Genomic DNA, 20857 nt, shown 5'->3' on the forward strand with positions numbered 1-20857 from the left:
GTTTGCTTTGCCACTAATAGAGCTAGGAAGTACTTCGCAAATATTAGTGCACAAATTTCAAGCTTTATCTCTAAATTCATTTGTAATATTGTCCGACTTTTTGCAGATTTATGGCATCTCATCTCGTTGAAAAGGGGCCCATAAACAAAAATGACACTTCGCGGTTGAGATTTTCCCTCCTTCAATAAGGATTAGAGATACCGATTCCCAAGTGTTTCGGCACAATATTCGGTCTGTAATTATTGGCACCCATTTGAAATCGCAGTCTTTTTTTGTGCTCGCTATCGACCATGTGGTACCATTGACCCTATTTGCTCTAAAATGTGACGTCAGCGAAATGTCAGAGTATGAGAAGTTACAAAGTATCGGCTTTATTTTCTCATAAAGTAATAGTGTTATAACAACCTAGAAAAGCAAAAAAGAAAAAAAAATATAACGGAGCAGTTCTTGCGCTCTGAGTTGCATGCTGTGAAGTTACAGCGAGTGATCAGCGTAGTTTCGTTTCCATGTACATCCGGGCTCCTTGACGTGTGTATCCTTGCCTTCCCACTGGTTGCCTTGGCTCGGTCGGTGCTGCCACTACAGCGTACCAGTTTTTTTTTTCTTGTAGCGTCGGGTCATGTTCTACTGTGTGTTCTGCATTCCTTACACCTCGCCATGGCAAACCTGTGCGTTGTCAGCCAGTGTCGCACAACTTATAAAAGCCCAAATAACGTTTGCCTTCATAAGCTGCCCTGCGATCCACAGCGAAGAGCAGTGTGGCTACAAATTGTTAACCGTGATGGTCCCGATGGTATGGGCAAACAGAGAGGACACTCGCGGTCGGGGATTCCGCAAACGGAGGTTGTATCACGTGGCGTGGATACGAGTGCTTCCAGGGCGCAGGCTTTTTCGCCATCGTCGCCGCTGCCACTGTCTTGCTCTGACGATGGCCGACACCGCACTCGCATGGGTGCGTCGGTGTACGTCTCGAAGCCCAAACCCCCAATACGCTCTAGCAGACGACGCTGTAGCTCGGGAAAGTCGGCCATCCTGCGCTGTGTGTGCGTGTCGTCACGATATTTTATAGTGGTGACGGCACCCTGATATAAACAGTATGATGTCACGAACCATGGTCAACTAAGGCACAAAAACATTGCTGCGTCGCCATGTTTTGTCGACGACAGAGGCTTTTCATTGGCTGTCTTAAAGTAACGTCAGCTGCACAGTGGAGGGGAACGTGAGCTGGGAAACCAAAATTGTGCTTTTTTTAGCTATTCAGTGAGCCCAGACAAATAAACGAGTCCAGGCGTAGTATTAAATGGATGGCCAGGATTGTAAGTACTCACGTAGGTAAATTTTTTTGAAAACTTTTCACCACCCCTTTAACCCTTCCATCTCACGACTGATCGTACGTAAAGACGCCAAGATTAAGCATGACGTCATAAATACGATCAAGGTACATTTCCATAGTTGATCGCCTGCCTGCCATGCCATTAGCTCCTTTCGAAGTTTGGATTAAAGTTGAAGCCGTCCATAGTTGTATCTTAAAATATATATATATCCAAGGACCTCACTTTTACCAATTTCCGCATCCGCTGACTAACACATGATTTAATACGAAGTTCGTAAAGTGCACTCCGAAACAAGACTTCTCCGGAGAAAATTTATTCATTCACGTTCAGCCCCGAAGCAAACACGTCATAACTGTAACATTAGCTAATTGACCGGGAGGAGAAGTTTCGTTAGCCTTTATTGTTTGGCGTAAATAATTTTATGGAACTCCTGTGTGACCTAACAAAATGGGCTCTTTTTATGTTAGGGGGGGGGTGGGGTGTTCAACTACTTTGTTTGTGCTCAATTGTGAGCGCATGGATTAACTATATACACATGCTAAATCGAAAAACTTAAGGGGGGGGTGCGATAACCCCTTAAAAGTAAATAACCTGCAAACCCTACTTTTCCCGCTAAGGGAACACTGGTGAAAGGTGCTCCCACATTGCGATGCAATTACACCCTTATTTTTTCAGCAGCTTTGTTAATAGACCTTGCTCAGGTGTTTCCTGATTTTTTTATGTAAGTGCACGTGTGTTTTTGTAACGCTGATTTGGACATTCTCTGTGATCTTGCTTTGGCCTTAACATTAGGCGAAAACGCAGCCTGGGACGGAAGCCCATTTTATGGAGTATTTTAAGCTACGTGGCGGGTGCTAGACGAAAATGCGTAGCTAGTTCTTTCATAAAGTAGGCGGAGAAGCGGTTTCTTTCATTTTTAGCGTCAAACAGTGTCTATTGTTTGCGTTTCGGAACCTTCGCTTCTTGCCCCGCCGAGGTGGTCTAATGGCTAAGGTAATCGGCTGCTCACCCACCACTCTAGGAATCAAATCCAGGCTACACGGCTGCATTTTCGATTGAAGCGAAAATGCTGTTGGCCCGTGTGATGCAGATTTGGGTGCACGTTAAGGAAGCCCCGGTGGTCTAAACTTCAGGAGCCCTCCGCTAAGGCGTCTTGCGTATGCATATGGTAGTTTTGGGGCGTTAAACGCCACATACCAATCAAATCATCAATCAACCCTCATTTCTTTTGCTCGGTGAGCCCGAGTCGCCATCTGTCGTGAGGTATTTCAGTGTGAGAAGACTGGCTGACAATGAACGTGGGCGACAATCGATGACGTCCTTGAAGACGAGACCATCTCTCACTGCGCACTGGAACTCTGACGTCATTCCATTGAAAAACTGCGCACCGTTGCTGGCCTCACCATGTGACGTCACGTCCTAATGGCGAGCAGATGGCCTATTACTTGTGAGGCCTGTTACTCCTGCAAACTGAAAGAAAGAAACAAAGGGTGAACATTGTATTTTTATATATTTGCTCACAAGCGCGTTTGTTTCATTTTAAAAGGTTGCGGCGATCGGGAAAGCAAAACTTGGATTTACACAGGCTCTACATGGCTGAATACCGCGAGTGAACTTGCTCTGCATTCATTTTCATTCTTATGCTTCTGACGTGCTGGTTTTCACTATGTTTTAAAATAGATGCGTATAAGAGGTGATTTCTTCGGCGCTTCGCACGTTTAAAACAACGTCAAACGCGTTGTTTTAAACGTAGTGCCGTCGTTACTTTGCTTAGCTGCTGTCCCAGAAGTTACGCGTTAGAACCTAGCCGCGGAAGTCGCACTTCGACGTAAAAGAAAAGCTATAATTGGCCTGTGTACTTCGGTTTAAGCGTACGTTAGAGAAACCCGTAGTGTCAAAAAATAAATCAGACGGCTCCATTACTAATCATTATACCTTGGTTGTGGCACGTGGAACTTCAATAATAGTTATGACACCATAATGGTGCGAATTCCTTTATGATTCAGTAAGCCAGCGTTAGCAGCTACATATTTCTTTCATGCACCACATCAAGCTAACAATGTATAACTAAAGCCTGCCCAAATATTAATCTTTCCTGGCGTAAGAATTAGCTAACCGAAGCGGGGTTTCTGCTGGCAACAGCTCATTATCGACATTCCTGCAGTTTTCAGCCAAATATCGATTGCCTACAAAAATGAAGTTGAGTAAAACATCATCTCATGTAATTTATTACTAGCGCCAAAAGTTAATTTTCCTTAAAACATGATCGGATATCTACTTCGGTAAACAAACTTCATTAAATTGACTCAGATAAAGTCACAAAATTTATTTCTCACTCCTGGATCACTCAGACAAGTTCCTCGAAATTAGACTCAACCGAAGAGACAAGGAATTATTCTCACCGTATCTTTACTGAGTCGAGTTTATATATACTGCGACAAAGAATCACCAAAATAATGCTTCGCCTGACTCCCTCAAATCTAATTGAACCTGCAGACTTTGCAGTACCATGGCCGCTGAAAAAAAAAAGTCCAGTGGCTGTGGCAGCTAGTACTAAGTACGTAAAGGGAATTTTACAACCCGAATAATAAAAAAAAATGTTGATGCCTATTGTGTAGGTGTTTTGTCTAACGTGTTGCGCTGCTTGGCTCAAGGTCATGTGTTCGATTCCCCTGCCATATTTGAACGTGCTCGAAATAATTAAAAAACACATCATCAGATATTTATATATATAAACACGGGAATAGACCGCAGGTTCTAAAACTCGTAACATCTGTGGCCGTGGTTATACGAATGCTAGGGTGCTACGCCGCTGACCCTAAAGGCACAACTTTTATCAAGGCCTCGGCGGCCTTACTTTGCTGGAGACGAAATGCTAGAGGAATAGCGGGTATAGCGTAGCAGGAATCCAGGGGGTCATAGTTTATGGAGCCTTTCATTATGGCGCGCATCATAATATTGTGGTTGCGACACGTGACATGTCATGACTTGTTATGTTACGTTATCGTGAAACTTATTTATTCTGGAGGAACCCACTCCGGCATGCTTCATGTTTATCTCGTGGGTTAGGGCCCACAGAATACCGGAATTTTATGATCCCTTCATGCCATATATAGGTCTACAGAACATGCAGATAGACATGAAAAGTTGTAAGCGCTATGCACAAAATTCTTATCATGCAACGAAGGTTATATCAAATGCATGTTAAATTTTTCAAGAAATGCAGCCTAACTAGCTTAACGTCAAAATTGCGAATGTTTCTTGTGAACATTAGTGTCTAAAACGGCCACTTGAACGACTCTCGAGACAGTGAGTTTAGAAAGTTTCCTTGGCCTTTTCATTGGCATACTTCACATGGTTGTGCGTAACTAAAGCTCGGTTGCTTTTCTTCCTGTCCTTTACAGATGTTGAAAGCTATACTAAAGACACGCGATGTATCATAACTTGTTTTAGACTGGTAACCTTTTTTTTTCGTAGTTAAAGAAAGCGCCTATGTGGCCATACGGTAAAGAAAAAGGGCACCGTGTGTTTACAAAAGTCGGTAGCTATTTAGAGTATATAGGTACTCTACTGGGGGAAAGCTGCAAGCCGTACCGTGGCCCTCACACTTAAAGATGACTCCGAAGCAGACAAATCGTGTGTTTAGATAATATGGTTAACAATTTAGAGTACTCGGTACTCTACTATGGGAGAGCTGAAAGCCGTCCCTGCACCCAGTATGGTATGCGTGAGGTAATCCATATTCATTGTTTTGCGTCATCAGCAACGTTTAACTAGTTTTTAACGGCATAATTTGATCGCCTCGGCAACATCTGAGACACAAGGTTATTTGGCAACTTTTTAAAACCTGCTTACCTAATCCTCCAATGTTCGGCAACTACGAAAAATTTTGAGACTCATTTTGATGATGGGCACTGAAACTTATAGCAAACTGAATGAACAAGCGAAGTAATTTTAGGCTAACGTCGAATAGTGCTTACGCGAAAGCTAAACATTTGTGCTTGCATAACTCGGTGAGTAGCAACCAAGGCGGTTTAGCCATGCTCGGCGGCAACATTTCTTGGCGCTGTAGGGAAAGCTACGGGGGCGGATCTTTTCTACGCGTAGCACAACGCGTAGTAGTCCATTTTTTCACGCGTCTCGTAACGCTCTAAAAGGTGACGGGTGTGCACCATCAGCGTTTCATGTAGACCAGCAACGTGGCACTATGCAGATGCAGACGTCGCTTAGTGTTTGAGGTACACGTAAAATGGTGGGGATTTAGGGTGGGCTCAAAAATTGCGAAGTCACTTCGGATAAATTACAAGAAACACGGAAAGTCACCGCCCAAGCACCCCGTAACCAGCGAGCGATATTGGCCACCGTGTTTAAAGGGGTCGTGAAACGCTCGCTCTAAAGCGACAATGCGAAGCCACCGGCGTCCACACGCACAAACTAGGTGACGTCATCATAAGTAATTCTTCGTTTATCGAGGAACGAGGAAACTTTTGGTACTTGCGTGCGTGCAACTGAAAAACTCGACAGCGTCTTTGTCACACGCAATCAGCGCTAACTTTAACTCTGACGTCATATTAAGCAGCGTCCTTGTGGGACGCGGATCGCGTATGGCAGACGCCAATGAGCGCCTCTTGCGCGTGCCCGATATGCCATAGAGTTCTGCGTTTCTCGATAGGCAAAGCTTCTATGCAGGTGCACTCGGGATGATGATACAGTTAGCGCATGTGGCTGCCGATGGTGCCGCATTGTCCTTGTAAAGCGACCGTGTCACGACCTCTTTAACAGTGGGTTAAATCCGACGTCGCACTGAACCGTTTCGCACTTACTGGTAACGATTTCGTGCTTCTTAATGAGAGTAGACGCACTTCTCACTCGGGTTTATCACAGTTTAATTAACATGCCATACATTGTGTCTCTATGATCCTGTTCATAGAGAAATGTAATGAGTTGTTAAATGCGTTTCGCAATGCGTTAATCACGGTGGTTGTAATCGAACCATAGGCGGTCACAGACGTTGCAACTGAAGTCAATGTGCCGCTGGAGACGCTTCCGCCGAAGGCAGCGGTCACCCGGTGAAAACACTCCCGCAATCATAATTGGGAGTTTTAGTGCTGGGTACGCATGCTGGGTACGCACGCAAACGCAAGCCGCACCAAGTTCACACGCGCTCGCAGAGCCATAGCATCTTGTCGCGTAAGTATTATTTAAGTCTTTTTATGATTTAAAATGTTAAAGTAAACATACGAAGTGATCAGCAGACTTTTTTTATTGTGTACAGTAAACTGGTATATGCAAAAAAGTGAAAAATACAAGGTTACTGTAACGACAGTGTCGACATCTTGTGACACCTCGTGCAACCGCAGTCATGAATGAGATAGCTTACGCGTAATGTTTTTCAGGTGAAAATGAATAAAAAGGTTACTCATTTGTAATATTGTCGCTGCACAGTTTTTGCACCAGATGTAGAATGCACAATGTTTCTGCAATAACAAAGTTGTGGTTGTCTGTTTTACTATGGCCGCGCTAGATGGCGCCACCTATTCTGCTGGTCGGCGGCTGGCATATGTCTTTCAGTTTCTATGTTCCAGGCCATTCTAGCTTTGGAAATCTGGCTGAAACCGTGTAATCGCTATAAGTGCTTGCACTTTGGCTTATTTTAACTCGACGGCTAGAGTATCCGCCGTGCGGATGCCGTGAGTTCTTGCGAAGGTGGACCGCGCGGACGCATGGCCCCATCGCCCCAGCGATCTTGAGACGCACCTGTTTGGGGTTTCGCGCATGCGCAATACCGCCACCCCAACGTCCTGCGTACGCAAGCCGCTTGGGTACCCAGCACAAAAACTCCCTAATATTAGACACTTTTAGTTGGGCGTACGTAGAAAGAGAGAAACGAGAAAAAAGGAAGGCAGGAAGGTTAACCAGATGCTAGTATCCGGTATGCTACCCTACATTGGGGTTGGGGAATAGGGGGTTGAAAGAGAAAGGGAGAGTTAAAAAATAAATAAAAAAACACCGACACACACTTCTTATGGGCGTACGTAGCGAGCCTACGTACGTGGCACGGTACGTTGCGTACGCTGCATGCGAAGCGCTCAACGACACTTTTGAGTTCACTGTATTGACCATACCAAGATACATTTGGTTTAACTAGAGGCATGTTCCTGGAAATAAAACAGCTTTTGGGTGCTTTTTAGCACCCTGGTGCGGTAGCAGCGCAACATCGTCCCTTAATGTAAACTATACTCGGTTTGGGCCGGCTCTCTCGCTCTCTGCGTTCGACACCGTCGCTGCCATTTGGTATCTGGTTCCTATATCAATAAAAAAATGGCAGCATATCCACGGTGTGAATGATGGAGAGTGAAGCTAAGCATCCGTTCGTCCATTCGTTCTTGCTTCCGTCCGTTCATGCGTCCGTCTGTGTGACTATTCGTGTGCCCATCCGCCCGTCTGTGCGACCGTCCATGCGTCCATCCGCCCGTCCGTGCGTGCGTCCGTTCCTGCGTTCATCCTGCATCTGCCCCTGCATCCGTTCATGCGTCCATTCATGCATCTGTCTGTGTGTCCGTTCGTCCAACACCAGCTAGACTATTGTCTAGGTGGTGTTGGTTCGTCCATCTATTCAACACTCCAAGTACCACCATCTCGCATCTTTTCATCATATATTCCCCATATAGAAACACCGCCATCCAGCGGACATTCCAAGGACTAAACGAGAGGTGGCACACGCACACTTTTTAACAGCTTGCGCTTCGGGTCTACTTCCCACCTTTAACCACCTCGAGTTCATGGTATATACTAGTTCACTGTATTCATGGCACTGCGGCCCAACACTCGCTAAACCGCTCTAAAACCAAGGAGGTTACGCCCAGCGAGTATAACGTAGCAACCTTTTTCTGGCAGATAGAGCTCAATTTACATGCCAATGGCTGCATAGGAAATGAGAGACAGGAGAATTCGGCTTTTACTTTCTTACAGCTTGCACTTCGTACCTACTTCCCACCTTTAGCTACCTCGAGTTCATTCATGGTATATACTAGTTCTCTCTATTCATGGCACTACGGCTCAACGCTCGCTAAACCTTTCTAAAACTAAGGTGGGTACATCCAGCGGGTATAACGTAGCAACCCTTTCCGTTCAGATAGTGCTCAATGTACATGCAATGGCTGCTAATGGGGATCGCAGCGTGCACTTTAACTAAAAGCCAAAAGCTCCTGTCTCTCATACCCCATTATCAGCTATTGGCATATACATTGAGCACTATTTTTTCTTGTTCAACAACGCACGTGATCTCTCACTGGCACCACCTTGGAGGTCAAAATGTTTGCAGCTCAAAGCGTAAGACTGGGTACATACTACGCGGGACGAACGGGTGCCCCTATAAGGAGCTTCACCGCTAAAAGTCGCCCACACAAAGGGTGCCTACACCGGCCTGCCGAGACCTGGACAGTGCTGCCAGCATCAAGGATGTGGATCCAAGCTTGCCGGCGGCTCAGTCTCTACCTCCACAGGACACGTCTTCGGAAGACGGCTTCAGCCTGGGATTGGATAGTAGCATCGGACTATCTAATCTAGCCTTGCCGATTTGGACGTCGAAATGGGAGATCCACGTGAAACAAAGCGAGGGCACACTTCCAGCTCTTGCTCCGATGAACGCAGTGATGCCCGTGGTAAATGCCAACGGTGCAAAAAACGTCGACCCTCTTCTGGAGGGTCGAACAGTGCGTTGTAATTTGGTTGAGCAAGTGTCCCCTGGACACTTTCCAGGACACCGTCTAGAACTATGCGTCCATGTTAGTCTTTACTTTTTATTATGGCTACTACACTGCATATTATTTCATTGAACGTTCAGGGTTTTCGCAGTCCGGCAAAGCAGGCTGAAGTGATTAGTGTCGCCCGCACTGCAAATTGTGATGTTTTGTGCCTTCAGGAAACAAATTTTTTCTCACTATCCGACGTGCTTGCTTTTAAACAAAAGTTCAACCTTGATTGTTATTTCTCTTTTGCTGCATCTCGTTTTACGGGAGTAGGTATTATTATTTTAATCGAGCTCTATTACGGGATCATCATGCTTTTTACGATGGCGTGGGCAGGGTTTTGGCTTTAGACTGTAGCTACTTTTATTTCAGATTAAGGATACTGTGTGTGTATGGGCCGGCGCAAGCTGGACAGTCTAATGACTTTTTTAGAGACCTGGATGTGTTTTTCTTGACGATCATGATGTCATTCTGATTGGAGACTTCAACTGCGTTCTAAATACGCGAACCGATGTACAAGGTTCTGGCTGGGGCCGGTATGCTTGGAATTCACGCGAGCTGCGTCGCCTTGTCCACCACTTTACATTACTAGACACGCACAATGTAGTGCACGGAAATAGCTTTGTTTGGACATGGCGACGTGGACGATCTTCCAGCAGGCTCGACCGGGCTTATATCCCACGAGCATTAGAGGCGTTTGTCTCCGATTTATGCGTTCTGTCTTTCCCACCTTCTCCTGTGTACGTATCTCATCATCGGCCTATTGTCTTGAAGCTCGAAGTTCCATTTTCTTTTTCGGAAAAGCCGTGGCGTCTTGATGTTCGCGTCCTGCAGGAGGCGCGCTCAAGATCAGATTTGTCACGCGCAATACGTGTGTCGCTCACGGCGTCTGGTCCTGAAGATTGGGATGCGCTTAAAACACAGTGGCGCCTGCGCTGCGCAGTAGAGGGGCGTTCGCTTCGTCGACGCGTTTCTCAAGAGCTTGCTAATACTGCGATGAAGTTACGCATTGCTTTGCGCGCCGAGACGTCTTCTCCTCTGATGCGAGCGTGGCAGCGTAAACTGCGCGAACGCTTTCAACGCTTGACTGCTGCTTCGTCCCTTGTGGCAGCAGCATGGCGCTGTAGACACAACCCATGCGCTCATCCCGAGGTGCTGCGCTACGCGAGACATTCGTTTTTTGGGCAATCACCGCCATCTGTCTCTATGACAGCACAAATACCACCTGCGCAGCGGCTTCCTACGCGTGAGCGATCTGTTTTCTTGGCGCATTTTGAAGCAATGTCTTGTTTGGCCATGCGGACTAACTGTGATGAAACACCGCCAATGCTTAGAAGTTTGCCCCGTATTCTTCAAGAAGCTGCGGATTGCCTGTACATCCATCCGTCGGCTGAAGAGGTAAAAGCGGCACTGAAATCTATCAAACGTGGAAAGGCCCCTGGGCCAGACGCTTTTCCTGTTGAGTTTTACTTGACATTTTGGGATGAGATTGGTGCTACCTTGACCACGGTAATCCGGCGGTGCTATGAGGACGGTGTCTTTGCATCAAGTTTTCGAGATGGACGCATTGTGCTTATTCCAAAGGGTGATGCTTCCTCTGTTAATCCTGAAGATTGGAGACCTAGCACGCTCCTCAACGTTGACTATAAGGTATTCGCGGCGGTAGCCGTTCAACGTTTGAGGCGTCTGTTGAACACCCTCGTAGGTCATCACCAGACTTCATCAGTGCTTGGACGAGAAATACACAGCTTGTCATATACCACACAGGATATCATAGCCTATACTCTGTCGCGATCTGCGCGTGGTATCCTTGTGTCTTTGAACCAGGAAAAAGCGTTTGACCGACTGAAGCACGCGTATATTCTTAATGTGCTAACAGCCTTCGGCTTTTCTCATTCGTTTGTGGAAATGATTGAGAATACGTACACTGGTCTGAAAAGCACACTAGTTCTGGATGGCTGGGAAAGTGCCGCCTTTTCCATAACACGTGGGGTCCGTCAGGGATGTCCATTGTCTCCTGTGCTATTTGTCCTCAGCCTTGAGCCATACTTGCGTGCTCTTGACGCGGATTCACGTGTCCGGGGTCTTGCGCTTCCTGGTAGCGGTGTCGTGAAAGTCACAGCTTTCGCTGATGATATAACCTTGTACCTTTCAGATGAAGATATCCTTTCACGCAGCCTGCGTGTATTTCCCCAGTATGGCGAAATTTCAGATGCAGCGTTGAACGTCTCCAAATCCCGGTATTTCTCCATTGGCTCTCCAAAGTGCAGGCTTGGCGCCGGTTTTCCCATTCAGCCGGCCGCGTCCCTTCGCATTTTAGGTATTTTATACAACCACAACGGCATTTGCGAATCTGTTTGGTTAAACGCTCTCTAAGAAGTAAGACTGAAAATTCAGGATGCACGTGATTTTGACTTCCCGCTTTTTGAGCGGAGGTACCTAGCGCAGACTGCATTTTGCGGCCGCATTTGGTGCCTTTCTCACGTCGTGCAACCATCTTTACGTATCGTGCGATCACTGCAGTCTGCTTTGTGTTCCTTTTTTTGGTCAGGCGGCACTGAGTTGGTCTCTCGCGCGGCACTGGGACAGCAGCGTTCTCAAGGAGGCTTTGCTTTCCCTTCAGTGTCCATATGCTGTCGGCTGCGGGCACTGCGCTTCCTTTTGCGCCTAGTGCAGGGGGAGGAATCTACCGCACGAACGCTTGCATATTACTTTCTGGGCACTCACCTTCGGCATTTGATGCCTAATGTGCAGGGGGCCGCAGTCAAAAGATTGCCCGCAGCTTCCCTCGGGGGAACACTGAGGAGGATGCGGAGCATATAATTGGTTAACGGGGTGTTAAAGTGCGACTTACTTGGGTCGATGGCTAAATTGGTTAACGTGGTTGTGAAATGGGGTGTTAAATTGCGACTTACTTGGGTCGATGGCTAAATTGGTTAACGTGGTTGTAGGAGGGGGTGTTAAATGAGTGAACAGGTACACACGTATGCGAAAGGGCGGCGCTGGTCGAAGGGACGTCGATCATTGTGTTTGTGGATTCATTGGAATTCATTTCACCGCGACCTTGGACGTAGACGCGCCGTACAAACCAACCGACGAGCGGCAACTGAGTGAGCGAGCGCCGACCTTGAGTAAATATACAGCGCGACGGCGCATGCACTGTCAGCTGTTGAATGTTCTCGAAGCGCGACGGCGCATGCGCGTCCACTGGAGAATCAGGAGAATTGTAGAATGTTCTTGAAGGGGAGAAGCGCGCGCGGCACAGATGGTGGGTGACGGTGCATGCGCGCGTCAGCTGCCGATGTTCTCGAAGCGCGACGGCGCATGCGCGCGCGTCAGCTGCCGATGTTCTCGAAGCGTGACGGCGCATGCGCGCTACATTATACAGCTAGCGAATGTTCGTGAAGAGGAGAAGCGCACGCGGTGTGTAGAGGAGGAAGGGTGCACAGATGGTGGAGGAGTGAAGCGCCCGCAGTGTGTAGAGGAGGAAGGGATGCACAGATGGTGGAAGAAGGAGGAGGAAGCTTGCGGACGGCGCCGCACTACAAGCCTCCAGTATTAGATGCTCCGCATCTAATAACACTTCCTGCGTTTTATGCAACAACTGTTGCATTTTTTCGCCATGTCAAGTCGAGCTGTCCTGGCATAGATGTTTTGAACAACCACATAGTTGAGACAACTGCTGCTTTGTTGCTTCCGTTGGTCCCGCCAGCCCGCCGTGCTAGCTCTAGACGGGTGTCTTGGAGCACCTTAACGGCTTCTTTTCTGCCTGGACACCTCCGAATCTTCATGTGGCGCCTGGAATGGGGTGTGCTTCTCACTCTCGACCGCCTCGAAAGGTGGAGAATAGTCCAGTCCGCAACATCTCCAAACTGCTTCCTTCGGGAAACAAATCAGATTTTTCTTAGGCATTGTGTCATTGCTCGCGTTTTTTGGAGAGCCGTACATGCCGAATTTCACTGCCTCAGAGTAAATCGCTTCGTTTCTTCTGGGCGTTGTTCGCGAGGCCACTTCGCTTGTCTTCTCATTGTTGCCGGCTGTTTCTGCCTCTGGCGCAACCGCTGCGAGGCGGTTGCAGCGGGCCGCCGCCGTCGCGTGCTCTACCCGATCCTAGAACGATTGTACTCGGAGCTGCTGTCTGTTTTGTCAGAGGAGCTCTTCTTCCTCGGTGAAGAGGAATTTCTTCGGCACTGGTCTTGCCCTTTCGTGTCGGTCTATGACGGACGAGTGAAACTTGTCTTTCAGCCGGCCTGGTATTGTTAGGCTGATCTGTCGATGCGCCGGCAGAAATGGCATGCCAACATGTAAATATGCAAACTGTACATATTTATTTTTTATTTGTTTCTCTTGTTTACCTTGAAGTATTTTTGTGGTGTTTGTGTGAACCATCGGATGTACATGTTCTTTCAACGTCATCTCATATCCTTGTTTATGTAAATGACGTCTGTTTTGTCATCATCGTTAGAGTATGTCTAAGAAGGAAGTGTTCTGTTGAGTGTTGCTGACGTTTGTGACAATAAATTTTTTCTAAACAAAAAATGGAAGATCTCACGTACAGTCGGAATCAATGATATGCGAAGCGCGAATGAGCATTGTTGATATGTCACTTTAAAATCAGCTCAACGTTACGAGATTGAGGTAAATGATGCCCTACATGACTTCCGTGTCTGGATTATCATGTTTGGGTGTGTCGTTTACCATCGTCACCTATTCACGTCACGTCATACCAAATTTAGTATATGTGAAGCTAACGAAACGGCCGCGAGCACTCTATGAGCATGGTGTGTTTTTATGTGCTTACATGACACGCGTGCCAGAATTATCATGTTTGCACCAGTCATATATTTCGTCATCCATTGACGTTAAGTAACACCAAATTTGGTGTATGTGGAGCTAGCAAAATGGTCGCGAGCGCATCTTGAAGGGCCCAATATACTCCAATGTAGCGTTTGCGCGCGCGCACAAAGGGCACAGCGAAGCAACGTTAGCAAAACGCGAGCACTCTATGGTCTGACGCCAGGCGTGACCATCGTCCGTCAGCGCAGCCCGACGGCAACCGGCGCGATATCCGACATGCCTGATTTCCCGCCAGTGCGTTATCCAGACAACACTGCGTCTCCCTCTTTTCGTGACGGAGGGATGCCGGATGAACTGAAACACGCATGCGTCAAAACAACGCAGCGCGGCGTGCGCCTGCGAGTGTATGGCAAGACCGGTGCCTGGCGTGGCAACGCCGGCGTTTCGCGACGAAATGAACACCGGCGAGCACGCGCACCACGTCACGTCGAAACGTATTAGTGCCTTGACTTTGGTATGTAGTCATGTTCTCACATGACACGCATCTCATGATTATCTTGTTTGCACCCCTCACATCCTTTCGTCATCCATTGGCGTCACGTAATACCAAATTAGGCATTTGTGAAGCTAGGGAAACGGCCGCAAGCACATCATGAGTGTAGCACGTAGTCATGTTGTTACATGACACGCATCTCATGATTATCATGTTTGCACCAGTCACATACCTTTGTCGTTAATTCACGTACCGTAATACCTAATCTGGTATATATGACGCTATAGCGAAACGGCCCTGAGCGCATCATGAGCGTGGCATGTAATCATGTTGTTACATGACACGCGTGTCATGATTTTTATGTTGGTGTCGGTCGTGTTCGCCATGCAATCATGCCATACCATACCAGTTTTGAAACATGCCTTGTCAACGAAACCACCGCAAAAGTTGCAGGACCATGAAATGTAAATCACGACATTCTTGACATACGTGTCATAATTTTCATGTTATGAGTAGTCAGATTCGTTCTTCGTACAGTCATAGTATGCCATACCAAGTTTGGTATTGATACCATTATCGAAACGGCCCGGAGGGCTAGAAGTCGTAGGCGGCTATGTAGATAGATGCATAGATAGATAAACACGCTCAAAGTCGCTGAAGTTCGCTAAGAAATGCTTCGCATTTAAAATTGCGGAGTGAGACTTGACCCTTTAACCTCTAAGGCACGGCACAATGCTAGCCCAACACAGTAACCACAACAACACATTGAAAATGTCATAAGTAGAAAATGAGAAAATATCTTCATGTCATAAGTAATGTTTGTGATCTGTCGTCATTTTCTTGTTTAGAAGTGCAGATTTCAGTGTCTTCGAGCTTTTCAAAACCAGCCGCAGTGTAGCTACCGTGTTTTATGTGTTTGTTTTGTGCTTCGTGAGATGAGAACGTAAGTCTATATCCCACACGGTTTTTTTACAGTAGAAAAAAAGAACATTAGCGCAAGTGAATGAATGAACGGCATTTGCCCCTACTGGCTAAATATTTCTTTTTAACATCTTTTATTCCTCTCACCCCTTTCCCCAGCACAGGGTAGCCAGCCGGTCTAAGAACTGGCTAACCTTCCCGTCTTTCCGCTTAAGCTTTCTTTCTCCTCCTCCCCATTTCTGCATACAAAACATCGCGCTTCTGGAATGTACACTAAACAATTCAGTGTTTTTTCACTCCCTTGGACATATTTTCGGTCATTCTTGTTCCCGTTGTTGTTCATGTTCTACGATAAAGACCACAATACTTCACTGTAGTCGAGCCGTACGCATAATAACGTTAGGCTTACGGCAGCATCTCCACTCATGTGCCATGGTCGTAGCGAAAAACGTGAATATTATTATAGGAAGAATGTCATTGCCATTTGCGTAAAGTTTAGATCGTGGCCGATTTAACAAAATATTATTCGCTTATTTCACTACACAGATCTGAAGCTAAAACCCGGATTTAAGAGTTCCAAGTGCTTTCCGGTGCGCTGACATCCAATGTCGCGGACTGGAAATGCTGTTCTTTTTGTTAATCATCTGTAACACCTCAACGAACAAATTCAGTACGTTTTACTGCATATATCGTGGTTATTAAGTAGTGATAATCACTCGCGGTGTGCCGACGTACACAAATGTAATCCATAGCAGCAGTATAACTGTGTTTTACTCTCTTATGCCCAAGGAGTGCATGGGCATTCCACTCTCTCAAAGAGAGGTGGAGTAGAAAGCAGTTTCCCTCTATCATTTCATACAAAGTGAAAATTATTTCACTTTATCAGATTTTTTGCGAGAGTAGAAGAACAATCTGAATAGTAACTTAGCCTTCTTACTCCTAAGATACCCTCCGAAATTTTTAGTTGTCCGTAGCATTAATTCCTTCGCTGTTCTGGCGAAACAACGCACAATAAACGCTCAACTATCTCTGTGAAGGTGTATTTCACTTCCGTGTTATACCGATTCCTAAAAAAAGAGGGATCAGCCGCATTTCTTTTTATTGGAATGTTGTGTTAGAAATCAAAACGCTGTTAGTGCTAAAAGTTTCCTGCTCTAGTGCTTTGGGCACTCACTGGACATTAAAAATAGAAAACAAAACAAAAAACGCCTAATTGAAGTGTGTTGAGAGCTTTTCCACAATGCCTCATTGTGCTAGGGAAGGACCTCTACCGCTCCAATACTTTTTCGTTTATTTTCTGGGATGAATAGAGAATTTACACACGTTCTCTACATGAATTTTCTGCAGCAGGTACTGTGACCGTGTTACAAAATGTCCTGCGAATGTCTCTTTTTTGTTATTAGATATTTTACACGTGTACCACCTCACTCTGTTTTTTCTTAGTTGTGTGTAAAGGTTAACGTTAGCTTTTCAAGACGGAAGAGAACAAAGAGTCGAGTAAAAGCAAGCGCCTTAAGTATTTCAGTATGATACGAAGTTGCTGCGAAGTATAACCAAACCAAGCTCATAGGGAAAAAAATGATCTCGTACTGGCTGTAGCTTTATTAGAAAGGTCACCTGTTTCAATTATTCACTATTTAAGTTCTTTTTGGGCCCGCACACAATGCGGTCTTCTGCAGAAGAGAACTGTAAAAATGCGACTGAAAGTTGGGCGCACAAATAATGATCGCCTGATTTGCCTTATGAGCTATTTGTGAGCGTGGTGCTGAGGTGGTGCTGTCATTTGCAGCTGAGAGAGAGCTGCAGAAATTGCTGCTGAACGTGCCACTTGCGAATTGGGCCACTGGCAAACATGTACTACTTGCACTGCGTGGCCCTCAACTGGAGCAAGAAAAATTGCTCCAGTACCTAAAGAAGAACATTGGTCCTATAGGAGGAGGAAATGACTTTGTTGCGAGTTGGAGGGGCGGGCCAATGGTCCCGCATAGGGTACGGCTAGGAGTCCTTGAAGTCTGGTGGCTTCCTCGGCCCTCTGAACGGCCTACATCTCATCTCAGAGGGCGGGGCTAAGCAGTGCGGTTTCCCAGCGCACGCGAAGGCTGTCAACAAAGGCCTCGTACTCGTTATGGGCACTAGTCTTCCGGCGTTCCCATAACATATGCATGCTCCATAGCTCTGGAGCCGAAACGCTTGCGTTTGCAGAGAAGTGAAATTTTTACTGATTCTCTGATAAAGTATTTTGCTTTAACGCTTAGGCTTACACTGCAAGCACACACACACACACACACACACACACACACACATACATACGTAAGTACATACATACATACATACGCACGCACGCGCGCACGCTCGCATTGTATCTCTAGAGAAATATGCAGCGCGTTTCACGTTGCAAGAACTAAAGCGCTTTGAGAGCATTTAGCAGTGACCAGCCCTGCACGCAACCATTCACAACTGAATTAAACCAACCATACATAACATCCCATGATGTAACGTTAGTTAATGATTTTTGTACGTTGTGCCTAGCTAGTTAGTTAAATGAATTGAATTACGAACACCTTTATTCTTGACGTTAGGAGTTGATTGTGTATAGGGCGTTCTGGAATGTGTCGGGCGTTCTGGAATGTGTACAGGACGTTGTATAGGGCGTTCTGGAATGACAGATCCGAATTTTCGTGCAAACTTACATGACATGCTCCGTGATTGTTTTCTTTGACGTTTAAAGGAGTAATGAACCACCCGTAGGGCTTTGTGAAATATCAAAACATGGGAACAGCAAACAGGGCCGTGAGCGGTTCTGTCGAATTTTCCGGTTGTGTGCGGGACGTAAAGTTTACAAGCGAACCGCATTTTTGCCACTTTCTCAAGCGCCTTGTCCTAATACCGAGCAACAATTGCTCCTCGCTCGGTTAGGAGCTGCTGGCACCTGCGCTCTGACGTACGCGAACAGAAGGGCGCTATTGGATGAAGGTTCATATAATTCAGGAGCAGCATTCGGATCAGTTGTACTTATCGCCCCTGAGGTTTACCACCTGCAGGCGCAGTATTTTAAAATCTTTTAACACTCACTGTATAGCTCGAACCGCGCTTGAGTGAAATGCACCGAGAGAGTGTCAACAATGTTTGTAAAGTGGGTTCAAGGCCATGACGCACGTGTCTATCTTCATCTGTCTCATTTCTGCGCTCATCTGAACCTGTGAAGAGATAATTTTGATAATATTATTATAATATTATCATAATATATTATAATAGTATCAATCAATGAAATACTCAATTATTTATTTATTTCTCGTGCCTAAAGGCTACCGTAAGCTCGTAGTTCAGGGGTACGCAAAAATAAGCCAATAAAAATAACCAATACTACACCAACAGTCTTCACAAATGAAAAAAGAACTCAAATTAAAAGAGCGATAGTACTAAGACAAAAAGATATCAACGCAAATGAGAAGAATACAATCACAAGACGAGAATCATGTATGAGAGTAAAAAATAATGCTGAATGCACAAAACCGGTCGGAATGCTTCCTGGGAGATAGAAGAGGGAAGAATCTGTACATTGTGAAAAACTATGTTAAGACAGTGCAAAGGTCAGATAAAAACAATCACCATGAACTACGAAAAACATCAAGATTAAGAAGGATAACATCATAGATACTTTGTATTCTGTGAGCGATGGGGTGGTAGAAGAAGCTGATAGGTACGTGAAAAAATCGATTCTTTTTGGTTAACCGACGCCTAATTCAAAAGTTCATTCAACTGAGAAGTAAAGGGCAGGACACCATGCATATTGTAAACCACTATAATTGTGAACAAAAAAAAAAAAAACATGCCAGTGCGATTCAATCGGAAGTGAAATGGTGGTAATGATAATTATCTGGCAGTGTTAAAACTAGATGCAGAGTCATTTCTAGCGAAACGATGGTTGTAAATGCTTATGATTTTTTTTCTGGACTGTCTCAGGGGTGTTACTGTCAGTGTCGTTCTACATCACATATGCATTCTCAAGTTGAGGAATACATGTTGCTGTATACAATTTGTGGAAGGCTGTAGGAGAACTGAACTCACGAGAGATTCTACAAACTCAGCCGATATAACGAAAGTTACGCATGTCAGTACGTTTAGTGTGCGTAGAGAAATTTAGCGTGCTACCAAAAAAAAAGAAACACCCAGACCACTGTACTTATAAACCTTACATTACGACACGGTATTGACAAAACTTGGAAGGGACATGATGTTTTGCGCGATAAATTTATTAAATTGGTCTTCGGGGTATTTAGGGAAAGGTTATTGCTGTTACACAATTCGTAGAAAGAACACAAGCCTGACTGCATCATGCGAAGGTCGTTAACTGAACAAATTTCCTGGATATCTTGATAATATCGGCATACAAAAAAATTGATATAGCGAATAGCAAAATAATCATTGCTAACATAAAGTAAAAATAAACGTGGGCCTAATACCGGCCTTTGCGGGACTGCATTAGTGAATTTGTACCTAGAAGACCTTTGGGCATTTGTGGGGACATAGCACGATCTATTAAGCACGAATGTCATCGTTTTTTAGGCGTACATATATCGGGACGGCTTAGTGCTCTTTCATAGTTGAGTACGAAGTACTCGAAATCGTTAAACATTTTTTCTAAACACATAGTCATGCAGGAGATTCACAACAGACGAGTCAACTCCAAAGTTTGCAGAAATAACCAGAATAGGTGAATAGCTGAGCGCGTCAAAAGCCTTGTTCAGGCCATAGTAGACTAGAACTACTAGTCCTCTGTGAAAAATAGGTGGGGAGACTAGTGTCAGGAAACTAGTAATATACGGGGTAGTTGAGCAACCAGCGAGAAAGACGTGTTGATTAGGAATCAATTATTTTTCACGCTGACATATATTATGCTATGAAGAGCCAGTTCAGAGATACTCGATGTCGCACACACCAGAAAAATCGTGCGATAAGTAAATAAAAAGCATCACGTCTGGAGCCTGAGCTGAAAAAAATTAGCGTCGGCTTTAGGAGTTGAAGGTGATAGCGACATCCTACTATCCTGTCCTAGTGCGTATTCCCACCACTTAGCGCATGGAACCTTTTCAAATTCGTTATGCACCCACTCTACTTGGCCTTAAAGGAATAGGCTCGATAGCGTGTGAGCCTTTTGTAGTGGGCTTCCGGTTTCAACCATGGAGCTAATATGATAATAACATAGTCTAACGCCTTTTGTCAATGGACGCTTGTACCACGAATTACTACTTGAATATTTTATGTTGCCTAGTGAAGCGTGTATACATGACACGTGTGTTTGCGGAGCATGAAAGTTATTTCCACTGCTTTTCAAAGCAGAGCGAGTTCTTTTGCTCTGAGGCATGGCCGTGTGGTAGAACATCCCCTTGCCATTCATTGGACCCGGGCTTGATCCTCACGTGGACCCAAATAACCCTGGTTCGGTCCCCACTCTGCTCCATGGTTTTTAATCATATATTTTGCATTATTTTTGTCGTTCTAAATTTTTCGGTCATGCATGAGATGTTGATTTTTCGCTCGGAAACCAACCAAGCCGACGC

The 20857-nt window shown here is 45.6% G+C and overlaps 1 long non-coding RNA gene across 1 annotated transcript in view; it reads right to left on the reverse strand.

Moving 5' to 3' along the window:
• Nucleotides 1–355: 355 nt before the first annotated feature.
• LOC142793023 (uncharacterized) overlaps nucleotides 356–20857 on the reverse strand; it is a 53446-nt gene continuing 32944 nt past the window's right edge. Inside the window, exons 2-3 of the long non-coding RNA XR_012891384.1 lie at nucleotides 18369–18493; nucleotides 356–2804 (exon numbers count right to left, since the gene is read on the reverse strand). This is a non-coding gene — a long non-coding RNA (uncharacterized LOC142793023). The remainder of the gene's footprint in view (nucleotides 2805–18368; nucleotides 18494–20857) is intronic.

Source organism: Rhipicephalus microplus, unplaced genomic scaffold, assembly GCF_043290135.1.
Source record: "Rhipicephalus microplus isolate Deutch F79 unplaced genomic scaffold, USDA_Rmic scaffold_269, whole genome shotgun sequence".
NCBI lineage: Eukaryota > Metazoa > Arthropoda > Arachnida > Ixodida > Ixodidae > Rhipicephalus > Rhipicephalus microplus.